The following is a 16429-nucleotide window of genomic DNA, read 5'->3' on the forward strand; positions in this document are numbered from 1 at the left end:
CTGTGGAGCATTGGTGCTTCACGAACAACTGACCTACCCAAGACCCCTCCCACATCTAGTTCTACTACTCACCGTTTTTTACATGTTGCCCATTCTTTTTCTTGATATTTTGCTGTTATTTCTTTCATATATTTCACTACCATTTATTGTTTTGGGTAATTTGAATATTCATCTACAGTAATGCCAAAACTATGATTATTCTGTTAATTTAATGATGGCTTCTTAGTGTGTTTCCAACTTCTGCATTCTCCCCATCTTACAATAAGGGGGAAGCATTACATCCATCTATCATGTCCAGTAGTTACCACCCCCCTCTGTTCCACCAACTGATAATTTTAAGTGAGTTCCCTATCATCTTTAGTGCATTTTACCTAGACTCCCGAAACTTTCAGCATCATTGTCTAGAAGTAACAGCAGCTGCACTTGCGATGGCATTATCCATCACTGTGTCGTTTCTTTAAATACAGACTCAGTAACGGATGTTCTGCAGTATGTTACTTGAGCATCCTTTAACAGTCAATGGGCCTGATTACGAGTTTGGGGGTAGCCATGCCCTTAATAAGTAATTAATAACCCCCCAACTCGGGCCCGGGTTCCTTGAATGGGGAAATACTGGGCCTTTCTGACCTTGGAGGGCCCGGTATTTCCCCTTTCAAGGAACCCAGACCTGGTACATCCCCATTCCCATTTGAGCCTCCATAGGGCTCAATGGGAAATGGGTGGATGCTAACAATGGGTCCGTTAATGACGGGCCCGTTGTTAACATCCTGGTCTGCTCGCGGTACCCGTGAGCAGACCTCGTAATGAGGCAGTAGGGGGTTAACGGCTCTGGCAGCTCTACCGACGCTGTTAACCCCCTACCGCCAGTGTCGTAATGAGGCCCAATGTCTGTCAATGGCTGCTGGAGGCAAGCATATGCATGCTCAAGCCTCACAACCCACTTATGTGGGGAAGAAAACCGCAGCTCGACATAATGTTTTGGCCTTCCACTCCCCTGATCACTCCCTATTGACCACACTGGCTAAGTCTAGTGGGATTTGCAAATCAAACCATCTTGAGAGGTGGAGGTTGCCTAATCATCAGCATCCATCTTACAAAGCGGAACATTCTTTTCACAAAAATAATTCCTCTATGAAATCAAAACCCAGTTCATTAGAAAACCCTTATTTCCAAGGTTTTAAGTTAAGAAAAGGAAATTACTTTGGTACTGTGGATGTCCTCTCAGGCATACCTTTCATGACACATTTTTTCTATAGAGAATGCATTTCTTTTTCTCATCCCATTCCCTGATTCATCTGCTCCTGCTGTTATATACACTGAAGACTGCTCTTTATTTTTTACTTCTAATATTGATGATATCAATACTTCAATTTCTTCTCATAGCAATCCTGATCCTTCCAATCGAATTTGAGTTGCCTCACAGGAACCTGTATTTTCTTTCTTTTCTGATTCCGTAATTGCATACTTGATTACTTGGGCAAATTCTTCAGCAACTCCCTTTGATAAAATGCTTACTTCTTTTATTAAATGTTCATATTCCTTCCTTTTACCTTATTTGATAATTATGTTATATAAGTATCTGCTATTTTGGTAGTTGTCTTCCAGTATTCAAAAGAGCTAAATGTATTCATTGATACCTCTTCCATCGAATTGTAACCTCCTTTCCCCTCCTCCTTGGCTATCTAAGTTATTAGAACATACAGTTTTTGGATTTTGTCATTTTTTAGTAGCTGTGCATTATCATCCTCAATGCAGTCAAATGTTCATCTAGGTCACTCCTCAGAAACTGCACTTTCAAACCCTGACTCAATTCACCATTCATGGCACATGAATCTTGCTTCCACCTTGACGCTTGGTGATCTTTCTCCTGATTTTGATACTTTTGACCAACCTAGTCTTCTATCTTGTTGCACTTATCTGTGATTCTCTAGTTATTTGGACCACTCCTTCTTTGTTCCTGGGTAGACTCCTTCTCATCCTCTGTTTCTTATTATTTGGGCTTGCACCAGACTCGTTCTTCCTCAATTACTCCGGACACAATTTGACATTCATCATATTCTCAACCAAATTGAACTCACACATCTATGCCAATGACTCACAGATTATGTTTTGTTTTCTGGTCTTTTTGTATGCCTTCCACCACTGCTCAGCTGTCTGTTTTTGGCTCATGAATCTTGGATGAGGGCATACCGTCTCTCTTTCTGCCTCAGTGAAATTGAAGTAATCTTTTTGAACACCATCCCTTCTTTTGCCAGACCTGTATGTATTGCCTCCCTGCCTTTGCTATTGCTGATGCTATGTGTGCACAGTTTGTGGGTTTAATGATGGTCAATTAATGTTTAATAACGAATCTCACCTGATTCTTGGTAATACTTGTTTGCATTGTACACTATTTGGGAAAGCAAACACTCATATTCTCCACCAAAATTTGTATTTCACCATTTTGTTCTCTTCAGTTGCTACCTCTACGCAGGCTCAGTGAATATGCTTGTGTTGTGAACATTGCACAGCTAACACAAGGGTGGAGCCTGATATCCAAATAAACAGGATTTGCCCTTACATCAAGTTTTAACACAAAAGACGGAAAAACACATATGTGCAACAGAAATAACCAACAGACGTCTTATTCAAACAGTGGGCATAGAGCAAGAGGGATTAGAAGTACATCCACTAGTAGAGATGCAAGAATAGAATGATTTTCTACTAATACTGCCTATTCTGTGACTAATTCTAGATTGTGCTGGTATGCCGCTTATCTAAAAGTGGATAGAAAAAGGAGAGACAAACAGTATACTGTCTGCTATGTACTTCTGGACTCACTAGCTTGTGAGTATGTTCTGAATTCCCTCTTAGTCCACACTCATGAAAAAGAGAACAACTATGGCATTGTTCAGCTGCCTATTATTGGTACAAATCAAAGTATTAACTTGTAGATGTACTGAACATTTTCCCTAGGGTCTCTAAGGTTGAAATAGTGTTTGCTGTAACAGTAGCCTTAGTTTGCTACCATGAAGACACTGGCTCTGGGCTCTCTCCGGATGCTGATAACTTATTAAGGTCCGTGATGGGATCAGAGTGAGACTTGCTTAATTGGATGAGGATACCGACACCCCTATTGCAGCCTCTGTTGTCTACCGGTTTCAGTGGTATGTGTTGATTAGAACCACTTTTCTTCAGGACAGTCTTCAATGCAAGCAGTGATATACTCACTGATATCTAAAATGGGTACAGGTACTAGATACACTAACACACCGTCCTCTATTGCCATACGTGAGAAAATAAAGGCAGAACCCTGCAAAAGAAAGAGTGCAGAATCACGGCTTTGTTGCAAAACTAAATACATTAGATAGGGCTAGTGCGCTTTTATTTGCTTTCCCTAATCACACAACATGTCTCAAAAACACCATCTTCCCAGATGGTACAGAATGTCATGCAACACATGAAGTGCTCATAGCTTCTAAATAAATGGAAGTAGCTAACATGAGTCACATCCGTTTGCCAGACCACCAGGTTGGTAGTAGAAACAGTTTTCAACAGAACCTGGGCGCCGAGTCATAAATGGTTCTTCTGCCCGTTGAGTCTCTCTGGGTATCACAAAGACAGGAAGGGAGGGACATTGAATTCGGAGCATGTTTTAGTATGGCAGAAGTTAATTTCCTGCTTTGTATTCCAGAGACTAACGTTATAAGTCACATCAAAAATGCACATGTAGTCCCACTGCTTCCCTATTAGCGTGCATTCTTACTTTAAAAGGTAATTCTCCTGGTTTTCATCAATGGTCGCCGTTCCGCTAGGAAGCCAAACAGCGTTTTCGAGCAGGGAGAGCGGCTGCACTTCCATGTTGGATCAGTAGTTGGTCATATGACTCTCATCGCATGGATGGTGAATGTAACTTACGTCTTGCATCAGAGAGTATTTAAAGGTCAGGCAAGTCAGGCATTGACAAATGCTGGTGTTGTCATTACGGCATGGGGACAGATGTTAGCACAAAGTAAATAGTTTCCATGTCTCTTGGGTAGAACACTGTGTTGCCACAGTGTACAGTCTGCCCCTCCAATAAGTAATACATTCTACAATTTCTGGTGCCCATGTTCGGCTCATAGTAGGCACTGTGCAGTGTCTTGTCAGCAAGCACCCGCTAACAACGCTGCACCCATGAGCCACGCGGGAAACTGGCAGTTGCACATGCTCAGAGAGACAAAGCTTCACCTCACTGATGAGGCCCAACAAGGCTGAAACACGTGTATGGGGTTGCTTTTGGTACACTTGTTCAGAGAGGACTTGCCATAGCATTTCGGTGCTGGACTGCCCATGTGGGCGGGACAAAGACTGATATGCAAATGGATATTTCCCATCTGTGAAAGGTACAGTTAGCAAAAAGGGTGTGCTGCAAAAAGCGTGTGCTGCAAAAATGAGAGTTTGCAGCACACGTTTCAGAACAGGTTATCATGCCATGTTCTTTCTGGAGAGGAGTGCCTGCTACCTTTTTTGAAACATTTGCACGTGTTATAGTATACACACAGGAAAGTGATATATGCACTTGTTGTGATCGATTTTGACATATCTCTTAGTGTATGCCACTCCCAATCATGTCTCATCTTTTTCCCCTTGGTCAGATGGATATCTGATGGAGAGATTTACAGATGCAAAATGAAAGTACATTTTATTGCAGCGTGGCTAGTGCCTGCACGGTATTGCTTCATTGAAGCTCAGACAGTCGTTATGGAGGCAGAATATCCAATTCTGCTCTCTTTTCACTAGCAAGGACTGGATATCCCCTCCACTCCAGTGACACATTGCCTTTTTGATTACTGGCCAATCACTGTCATTAGCTACATGTTGTTGTTGTTGTTGGAAATGTACCACAATGGCCAGTGTTCTTGGCCGAGTCTGATACAAGACGTGTTCTTGAATGTGTTTTTTAATGGGCCTGTTTGTCGTTCCAATATATTTCACTTGCCAAGGACACTTAATAAGATATATCACATTTGGAGTGAGACAATTTGTAAAATATTTCTGTGTCCATAGTGTTTTAAGGCCAAGATCTACAGTTTTGGAACATGTTTTCAGTGAGAAAACCTTGCATTGTCCGCACACTGAAGGTGGTTCAGCATCCCATAAAGTACCCTGCTGTGCAATAGCGTCTGGCAGTTGGTATGATTGTACTAGTGTATCCCATAGATTTCTTCACTTTTTGATTGCGAATCTCAGTGTCAGTAAATTGACAGATCCCACATTGAGCATTGGCCATAGTTTCAAAATGTCACTTTTGACTCTATTGCTCTTGTTGGAGTGACTAATAACTGCTTTAATAAGCTGTGGACCCTTTGGTTTTTTATGTTGTATTAGTGTGATTCTCTGGGGATATTTCTGGCTTGTTTACTGACATATTTGATCATTGTGACATTGTATCCCCTTTCCTATAGACGATCAGTCAAGACACTGGCCTGTGTGTCATATTCCTGAATTGTGGAAGTTTCTAGTTAAAGCAATGTCTGCCAGTTGTAAGATAAATATTCTGGGAATCTACAAAGGTCGTGTAAAACCTTGGAGTACCTTATCAATTATCATTATATCTCCATCTGGGGGATATTTGCGCACAATATTCAATATCTCGATTGATGAGGAACTGTGTTTGCGGATTAAATTGTAATTCTTTACCCACAGTCCAAAAATTGAAATAGTAGCTCTAAGATGGAATTTATGCCTTTCACTATTGGACGGTCTGGTGGTGGGGATATGCCTTTATGGACTTTAGGTAAAGCATAGAAAGCTGGTATTTTGGGAAACTTGGGCATAACAATTCAGCTTCTTTCGAACTAATATAACCATCGAATAAGGCTTCTTCCACTATTCCTGTGATTAGTGTTCTCAAATTCTTGGTCGTATCACTCAGTAGAGGTTTGTTTTAATTAATGTCAAGCAAATAAGTTACCATTTTCTCATAATCCATGGGGTTCATGGCTACGATGGCTCCCCCTTTGTCAGCGTGCCTGCTGGTAATGTCATTATTGGTACCCAAGTTCCTCAATGCTACCTGTTCTCTGTTAGCAATGTTCTGGAAGCAGTGGTTGTCTTCTTTCCCAATTTCTTCCAGTTTCTTCACTATGGCTTTTTCGAAAGTGATAGATTCAGCAGAAACAATGTTTGGGTAGAATGTGGATCTGGGATGTAGACCAGTGACATCCTTTTGTGGATCATTATCATTTGTGTTTCCTTGTTCAACAAAATATTGTTTGAGCCACATTTTGCACATGAATTGCGCTAGTTCTATCCTATTTTCAAATGGAACAAAACTAAGACCCTTTTGTAAAACCTCCAGCTCATCATGAGACAGTGGATAAGTGGACAGGTTCATCACTAATAATTCTGTTGTTGGAAAAGGCCTCTCCCTTGACTCCTTGTCACCCTGGGGGAGTTCTGATTTTGTCCTCTCCTGCACCTCTTCCTCTGCCTTTTGGGTGTAAAATAGGTCTCTTTGCTTGATCTTGTCCTCTCTGTTTTGGGCTATCTTGGAACTGGACATGTCTATCTCTCAATTGATCTCAATTCCTAAATGAGTTACGGTCATTGCCATTCGAAGTGCTTGGTCTGCATCATCATCCGAGCTTCCAATAGAGAACTGCAGGCTGTTGATTAATCATCTTTGGATTTGGTCTCGGCAGTCACCATCTACGTGGTGGAATCGGGCAAGTCTGATTATTTGTTGTTTCATCATAGTGGCTATCTAAAATGTACAGATACATTGGTTCATGTTTGATAGCCACAATATCTTTTTGAAGTTTCTGGATTTTCTTGTTAAGATTTGACTCTCTGAAATCTTTTATCACGGAGTTCAATTCTTCCAATTTCTTCTTATAATTGTGACATTTTATCCCCTTTCTTGTAGACGATCAGTCAAGACACTGGCTTGTATGTCATATTCCTGAAGTGTGGAACAATTCCTCCTATATCTCAGGAATTGGCCAAACAATGAATTGTCTCGGAGGCTTTTCAGATGGAACCTCGAGTATTCCAATAGGGAATTCCAGTCAGTGGGTTTTGCTCCTATTTCGACGTCGAGGAAGTGAATGACATCTTTACTTGAGGTGTATGAGAATTGTAAATACCTATTGCGAGAATTGAGCCATGCCATGAAATCCCCAATAGGACAGCACACAGAGAGCCCTGACATGCCCAGTCCTGTCAGACACTGCCGACTAGGAAGAGGAAACCCAGGTAGGTGTAAGAATAGGTAGTAAAACATTCACCTTCATGATAGACACAGGAGCTACACACTCCTGTATTTAGGAAGGTCATTTTAACGTATCAGGAAAGGTTATAGACACAACGGGGATCTCTGGGGCAAACATGTTGATACCGTTTACAGAAGACTTACCTATTAAGTTATAGCCCCACTGTTATTTTCAAAGGATTCCCCATAATGACCCATAATGCACAGTGGGGAAACCCCCAGGCCTCACAGAGAGTCTGGGATCATGTCAGTGTCACCAATTTTGAAGGGTGAATGACCCAAAACACGACCAATAAATAAACAACCAAATAGACCAAATAGACCAAATAATAAATGCACCATTTTCGAGCTATGGACCTCCAGACCAAGATAAATATGACAACTGCATTTACTGAGGACATTGTAGTGTGCTCAACCCCAGGAACATATCATGCTAGGGCCACTGTCATAATACAAGCACTTTTTAGTGAGGATGCTACCAGATGGGTGTCTGCATCCATACTTGTTCCTTTTTGGAGTAACTGTGTTGGTGGGATGGGTGCCAGGAATAAAAGACAAACCATGGAGAGTGCCAGTAGAGTTTTTATTTAGGCCAGCAGTCCCTCAGGAACATGGCCCTGCTACCATGCTCACACTAAACCTAGAAGTGGTAATCATAAAAGATACAATACTACTCTAAAGAACTGACGAGGAAGGAGGTGAGTGGCAAACAACATTGTGTATAGATCCCATCCAGCCATTAAGGGGGTTGTCTGATGAGGAGGTGCTCAAAGATGTTGACAATCATGGAGAAATTATTCTTGAAACATGTATCCCTTGTTAGGTAATGCTGCAGGTAATGGTGCAGCATAAATAAGTACCAGACGTATTGCTAAACCAGTACCCTCTCACATGCAGGAAGACATTACAAAAGTATGCAGCAACCTGTGGACTAGCAACCCTTGTGATGTAGGTTTATTAAAGAGCATTGGTTGCTGTTACATAAAGTTGAAACAGAATTCAGTACTACCTAGAGTACGACAATACCCATTATCCAGAGAGGCAGATGAAGGGATTTATGTCACCATTGTGGCATTATGGAAGCAAGGTATAATAGTACCACCAGAATCCCCCTGCAACACGGTTATGGATCCTCTCTAGAAAATGAAGGGTTCAAGTTGAAGAATGATACAGGATTTCTTCCCTTTGAATAACATTGTAGAAGCAGAGGCAGAAGTACCGAATCCCACCACAATCCTTTGTAACATACCCAATGAGGCTGCATATTTTACTGTGATTGAATTGAAAAATGCTTTTTTCTCCATCCCATTGTACCCTGATTCTCAGTATCTCAATGTGATTATGTATCACAGTCAGTGATTTCAAAACACACGACTACCTCTGGGGTACTATGAGTACCCAGTATATTTTAACAGAGTATTGCATATGGATTTATGTAACATACACATTCAGAGCATCATCATTCAGTATGTAGATGACCTCCTAGTGTTTAGTAACACTGAAGAGCAGTGTAGAGAGGACTCAGTAACACTTTGGCATTACTTGCAGAAAAGGGATACAAAGTGAATAGGGATAACATGCAGTACTGTCAGAGTAAGTGGTATACTTTAGGCAAATGATATCCTCAGCAGCAGAGATAGCAGCAGCAGTACAAAACACACCACAGCCTACCACTATGAAAGAGATGCAGCAGTTTCTAGGATTGTGTAAGTATTGTAGAGTGGGGATTTTCAACTACTCTAGCTACACAAAGCTCTTGTTGCAAGGACTTAAAGAAGCACAGAAAATGAAAGGGTCACTCACATAGACAGGAGAAATATTCACATGTTTTCAAGAACGTAAGAAGGCTATAAGTAACGTTCCAGTGTTAGCAACTCCAGATTATACAAAAGAATTCTATTTGTTCTCACATTCCAATGGGAAAGTGTGTTTTATTACATGCAAAAGTATCAGCAGGTCCCTAAGTACCATAATAACATGGAGCTCACCCCACCCAAAGATGTTATATCTTTCATTGCGGAAAACCGCAAATGAACTGAACTATGCATAACAAAAGATTATAACATGATCCAAACTCCCCACTGGTTCACACCTATACACAGTTCTAATTAACGCCACCAGTCCATTACCCTATTGATCACACATTATCTAAACACATTTCCCTAACCACGTGACCTACTACACCAGCACCAGGAACATTGTTGCCATAACACATTTCTTTAACGAGTAACATATTCTTGACCATCATGTGATGTGCACCCCTCCGTCAGCTCCTTATCAAATTGAGAATAGCGAGGACAGCTCTACTTTGACAACACAATGGCCCTTCTCATAATACCAGACACTGTGGCATGCACAAACAGCTCTCTGACCCTGAAGATACATTTATTGGCATCACTTCGGTCCAAAATCACTGTACAACCCTAGCCCGTCTCCCCCCTTATCTCTCTGGAAACTCAGGTGCCCAAGAATGGCGTGATAGTGGCACCACTCTTATGTCTGAATTTTGCCTATTTATTTTTCCCTACAGTGCAGCACTAGTAGTTCCTCCATGTTGCAGTTGAAGGCATGTTACAGGGTACGCTCATGAAAGGAAGCAAACTGGACCTTGCATGGAGCTGCGGCTTTGTTTAGTTGATTCAGAGACAAGTCCTGCTTCCATGCCCAGAGAGAAGCTATGCTGGCAAGGTCACTGGCAGCTGTGCTGTGACAACAACATTTCATTGGGTCCAGCTGCAGAGCTCAGTAGCACTGGGAAGGGGATGGGAGGAAGGGCTGGGACGTGATGTGCCTTTGAAGGTTAGATTCCTGTGAACAGGACATGGGGTTTTGTGACGCCAAGATGCCTGAGGAAGATTTAGACCACTACTTACCTCACCAAAAGGGCCATCATCCTATTTGAACTGCATGTGCTGCACTCAAGGGAATTAATAAATATGCAAAGTTTATACAGAAGAGTGGCACCATCCCATGGCACCTGGGTACTCAGTGAGATAGGCAAGGAGATGTGTTAGGGCTATACCATTTGAGCGTGAGGTGATGCTAATAAATTAATTTATGAGGTCAGATGGCTGCCTTTGCATTCCACAATGTCTGGTAAAATGAGGAGACCCATTGTATTATCAAAGCAGAGTTGGCCTCGCTCTTCACACTTTAATCAGTTTCTGACAGAGGGGTGCACATCATGTGGTGGTAAAGAATGTTTATTGAGCAATTAAATATATTATGGCAACCACCTACCTGGTAGTCAATCAACTCTGACAATGTAGTAAGTTACATGTTCAGGGGAATGTGTTTTATATAATGTGTGATCAATAGGATATTGGACTATAGGGGATAATTAAAGTTGTGTATAGGTGTTAGCCAATGGGGAGTGCAGGATTATGTTGTACTCATTATTATGCATATTCTTTTTAATTTGCGGTTTTCAGCTATAAAAAGATGTAACTTCTTTGGTTGTGGCCAGCTCCATCTTAGTTTGGTTCTACTTTTTGCATGTAATGAACCTTTGTTTTCCTTGCAAACAGTGCATTGATTATTCATCCTACTTGGAAATGTCTTTTTTGGTTCAGGTTTTGGGTCATTCACCCTACAACCCTGGAGTGCAATGAGGTGTGCATTCAAAAGCTGTAAAATTGGTATCCACGAGTGTAACACTGTAAATCCCATATACCCACCATTTAGGGCATTGGGCACAGGGCAAACATGTTGCGGCCTGAAGATGTGCACAAAACAAAATGCTGCTTCATGGCCTGTACCTTCATAAGACATTTTCTACATTTTTTTTATTTTTTTTATTACCGAATCAATAAAGCTAACAAAATGTTGTGTGCCCTGCAAATTTGCAGAATCTTTTTGGCTGGAAATCAGAGCTAAAGGTCAGTAGTGCAGAGGTTTTATCTGAACCTGCGTCGTTTTGCTTTGAGCTCTTAGAAGTGAAGAGCCACTTAAAACGATTTGCAGTCTTATCTCAGTAAACATGCTTTATCTTCTTCGACTTGGCCTCACAGCATCTGCAGGGTCGACTTTGCCCTTTATATAAAAGAGCTTTTGTCAAATGGTCTCAGTACAAGAACCACTTGGTGAGTGATCCCATTTGCTCAGGTTTTTTAGCCCATTACTTTAAAAGCAGTTATCAGTGAGTGATGGACGGTTCACTTAAGGGAGTCAGATGTCATAACTTAACTATTTGGAGGTCCACCACAGCTCTCTTTTCAAGACAGTGGGCCTCATTACGACCCAGGCGGTAAGTTACCGCCTGGGCCGTGACTTTACCACCATGGCGTAAACTACTACGTTTACGCCATGGTGGTTGGCGGACTTACCGCCCCATTCCGACCTTGGCGGGGCGGTAAGTCCCCAATCCCCATTTACCCTTCCCCATTCCCATTTTTGCCCCATAGGGCATATGGGAGTGGGGAAGGCGTTAATTACGCCACCGTAAATTACGGTGGCGTAATTAACTCCATGGTCCCTTAGCGCCATGGATCTTAACGGCTGCAAAAAGCAGCCGTTAAGATCTCCATGGCGCTAAGGGACCTCGTACTCAGGCGGTAAGGGTCGGCGCTGTTTACGGCGCCGTAAACCCCTTACCGCCTGAGTTGTAATGAGGCCCAATGTTTTTACTTTATTTATGAACGACATGCAATTCTTGCCTGTTGGACAAAAGGGGCAATACTTTGAAATGAGTGTCTCCTGAATTTGCGCCAGCGGTCCCGCAGATCTATCCCAACAACTAAATACATGCCTTTTTTAAAGAACCCACCGAAAATGCATTTCAGTATAGTGAATCTAAATGTGTGATAGCTACATGGCCAGTGGTTATCCTAAAAACCTGACATGGATCGGACTTGATAAGGTACCAATGAGAAAGCTGCAACGTTAAGTAATTTACCCTGCTGTGTTTTACCCACAGCATCAGTCCATTTTATCGTTTTGCAGCAGGAGCCGCTGCTCAGCCTCTGACCAGCAGCATTTTTCTGCTTCTAGGGGCTCGATTCATGGAAATATGTCCAAAAATCCTGCAAGGGCCATGTGTCGAGGCGGACACTGCGTGAGCCTGCAGGCAGAAAGAAAAATGCACGCCCCGCATAGTCATGGAATTTACAGTGCAAAGTAACCTTATTCACAAGTTGCAGAGCATAAACAGCCACAACAGCTACGTTTGTGCGTTCCCTGGGCACAAATACACTCACCCTTCAAACAGTGCATGGGGTCCCCCATAAGCAGGCCTCTGACTCAGGGACCCTGCACGGGATCACCAGTAACTGTATCCAGCACCCCGTTAACATGCGTATATAAATTGACAACAACTCTGGAAATCTGCGTGCACACCCCCGTAAAACGTTCCTGCGCCCGGCTACACTGCTTACGCGCACCTCTAAGTTACATAAGGACCCCAATTGAGTACATGCCCCCTGAAATCAACCATGCAACTCCACCTGCGTGCTGAAAATCCTACACGCAAGTGTACTTACAGCTGCTTTCGGTGAAGCACTTGCGTGGCCATTTTCCAGCTGAGATGAATGTGTTTCGTGCCGTACAATTGTGGAATGCCCACTTTTTTCGCAGGTTTTTCAGCATTTTTGTTGTTCCACCGCCTTCCCAGCCCATTGGCCAAGACATGCCCACGCTCTGCTTCGAGTCTCGTGCAAGGCCCTCAACGGCTCGCTTGGACCTGCCAAGCCAGCACAAACTCCACGCAAGTCCAGGAAAGACGGATTTGCAGGCAGTTGCACGCGCAAGTACCCTATTTTCTGCGCAGATAATTCCATGAATCGGGCCGTAGGTGATTTCTAGCAGCTGCCCTGCGCTGTTGTATAGTACCTCTTTATAAACCGTACACACATTGCCAGTTAATACTTCTACTTCATTGACTTGAGCATAAACACATATATGTTCACTTTTGTGTGTTACAAAATGTGCACACTCCTTTTGTGATATTTCTTTTTCAATGTCCCTCTCTAACTTCCATTATACTCAGGATGGTACCTTGGGATAGATTCGCAAAGCTTTTTCTTGGTACAATGAGGCGATGCACATCTCCCCGTGTGTCCCCCAAAAAGATGCGCCCACTTCTGACGTGGCATTTGGATGTGTGCATCATATATGTGCACATTCAAATGTCATTTTTCACCCTGCTATGCCAATCGCCATTTTGGAACAGGTGCAGGGGGAAGCACATTGCATGGCAGAGTTATTCCTGACTTGTCATACTTTTGCTTTAAGGAGCAACAGCGGGGGTGAAGGGGTAGTAAGGGGGTAGCTTTTGCCAGCACATATAAAACAGAGAGACCTGTGCATTGTTGAGGCTCTGCACTCTAATCTCATGCTGCCATGGGCTGGACTTGAATCAGTATTGATTGTAGACTTTCACATGCATTGGAAGCATGAGGGGTCTGGACGGCGAGACAAGCAAGAACGTTGTGATTCCAGACACTGTGAAGCAAATGGCTACGGCATGGGGCTTGTGTGATGTGGGCACCCAGCTCTAAGTGGCTTGATGGCCGTGGAGGGTGTAGTCATAGGGCGCATGCATTCTGAGTGACCATTACCGAAATTCAGTGCCTAATTTAGGCCCTGTGTCACTCCCCATTCTGGAGTCCCAAAGCCCTCCATTTGTCAGTGGAGGTATTACTCAAGGTGGTAATACTGCCAGCACCATTCCTATCTTTGCGAGTGGTGGTAAGATCCCCAGTGTTGGGTTGCAAAACCCATAACCAGCCAGAGAGGTAAAACGGGTGGTAATTGGAAATACTGCGTGATTTACCGTAACCACCATACTTATAATGAGGACCTAAAGGTGTTTCAATGTATTTATGTATGTATTTATTTTGTATTGGAAGATCATTGTGTCATTTACTCAAGGTATCATTTCTTTTTATATATTTAGCTCAGGTTTTTTGTCTTGAACTTTACTTAGCAAACTTAGCCACGCCCCGAGCCCGAAGGGAAAGGATATATATATCGACGGAGCACGCTGTTTGAGCTGTTTGGCGGCTTGGTGTTAAGGTGATAGGCAGTGGGCTCTGCGACTTCTAGTCCTGTTTACATTTTGCTATTTTGCTTCTATTGTGGAGGTGGGGATAGGCAGGCATGATGAGGAAGAACATTAAAGTGCTGCCTGATCCTCTTACAGCTCTGCTTGTCATTTCTTCCCCCCACAACAGCATGTCACTCGCAGTGGCGTTACCATTCCCACCATCCCCTATTAGGATCCCGCACTTAGGATCCATTGGATGGATGAAGGAGGAAATGACGAAGTGGGAGGGTTGTTGATGGTTCTCACCCCAACTCCGTTACGGAGGCTGGGGCAAGAACATGACTTACGTTGGAGGCTTGGGCAAGAACATGACTTACGTTGGAGGCTGGGGCAAGAACATGACTTACGTTGGGAGATAATCAGCCTAAAGAAGCGGAGTCAAGAGAACGTGCTTTAACTGAATACGCCACTGTTTTTTTGTACAGAGAAAGTTTCTTTATTAGCTTTGCACTTGGATAAACGAGGAGGTGCTAACAACAACATTAGGCCTCAGTATCCCAACAATTCGCTAATTCTTCTTTTCTAATCAACGAGGAGCCTAATCCCGTGGTTGTAGCCATTAAGAATGTGCACAGTGTGTTGTATTCAGAATTCAATACTGACATTAGCAATAATCTCTCTGTACTGGTTGATTATTGAAGGAGACCCCTTGCTTAAATGTCTTGGATGTCCAACGCTAGATTTGTATAGACCCTCCTCTGAAGGTAAGAGTCCAGTCCAGAATGGGAACATCGAAGTGACTAAAAATAAGGTAATGGGAGATTTGGACACACATCCACTTTGAAGAATATGGAAAATATAAAAAGGCCAAACAAAAGAAAAAAAGATGGCAAGACCCATCGGAATAAGAAAGCCCTAAATAAATCATCTAGGAAATATATGTGGAAACAGGGACTGTCAGTATTTTGGGGAGCCACATGATCCATCACTTGATGGGGCAGTTGAATACCAAGTCTGCCCTAGAGCCGACAGAATTTGAAAATTCGGGATAGGAGGGTGGCCCTATGGAGGTGAATAGCGAGGGGAGACTTGACGATGCTAAGAAAAGTAAGAGGAAGTATAGGCCTATCATGGTAGGCGATCTGGGGACAGTGAAATCTACTTTCAAAATCTTTAATCAGACTGCTCCTTTGTGGGCTAAGTGTACACATAGGCTCCAGATACCCAGGATTCTTCTGAGGCTGTTAAGGAAGGGGAGGGAGCCAAAACCCACGGGGCATCTTCAGGATCAATATCAAGGACAGAAATAGGGGTTAGTACTTGTATTAATACCCTCAAAGAGAATATAGAGCGCTCATCTTCAATAACTTCTCCAACTGAATTAGTTATTAGAGATCTGATTAGGCAAATCTTAAGACAGGAAAAAGCCAGTGGGAGCATCTCTAGTTATAAAGATCTCAAACATTGAGGGATTTGCTGTGCACCCAGGACCACAGCGCGGGTGGAAATCAATGGTAGGAGAACCCATAGAGGCCTTGGTTATGCCAGGGAGGCTGCAACTGACAGGACCACAGCCAAGCTAAGCAGTATTGATGTGAGAAACCATAAAGGGGCTCTGACTGACGCATTTTATCAATGTGGGGTAGACCGTTCCCCCTGTGGAAGGCAACTTGTGAGAGCATTCAGACTTCCCTTATGGTAATTATGGGATCCTCTCTTTAAGGAACCTTCGTACCCAGAATTTATGAGCCTTACACTGAACGATATGTTCGATGCAGGGGTCCGAATCACTTATATACATGAACCATATTGGCACTATTTAATGAAATTCCATCCCTTAGGTTACTTATATCTAAAAACATTAACTAGTCGACTTACTTTATCCACATTGGGTGATATGACTATGTTAGATTGGTAATCCCCTCCAGATAGATCGTTTACGAGATCCTTTTAAATGAAACAGAGAATCTGAGGCCTTATTCTTCAGGAACTGTTTATAATGGAGCGAGGGGTGGAGCTGATAGGCACTTGCCCTCCAATAAATGGATTTTGAATGAATGGCCTGGAATGGCGAATGACGACTGCCACGTGGAGAAGGAGCAAGAGAGTTGGAGGTGGTTTGCCATCTCTTTAAAGGAGTCCATAGCTCAGCTGAACTAAATGAAAGTGAAACTTTAGCTTGAAGCCTGATCTTACAATACTTTCATGGAATG

The sequence above is a fragment of the Ambystoma mexicanum genome, chromosome 4q (assembly GCF_040938575.1).
Source record: "Ambystoma mexicanum isolate Mex_15411 chromosome 4q, UKY_AmexF1_1, whole genome shotgun sequence".
Lineage (NCBI taxonomy): Eukaryota > Metazoa > Chordata > Amphibia > Caudata > Ambystomatidae > Ambystoma > Ambystoma mexicanum.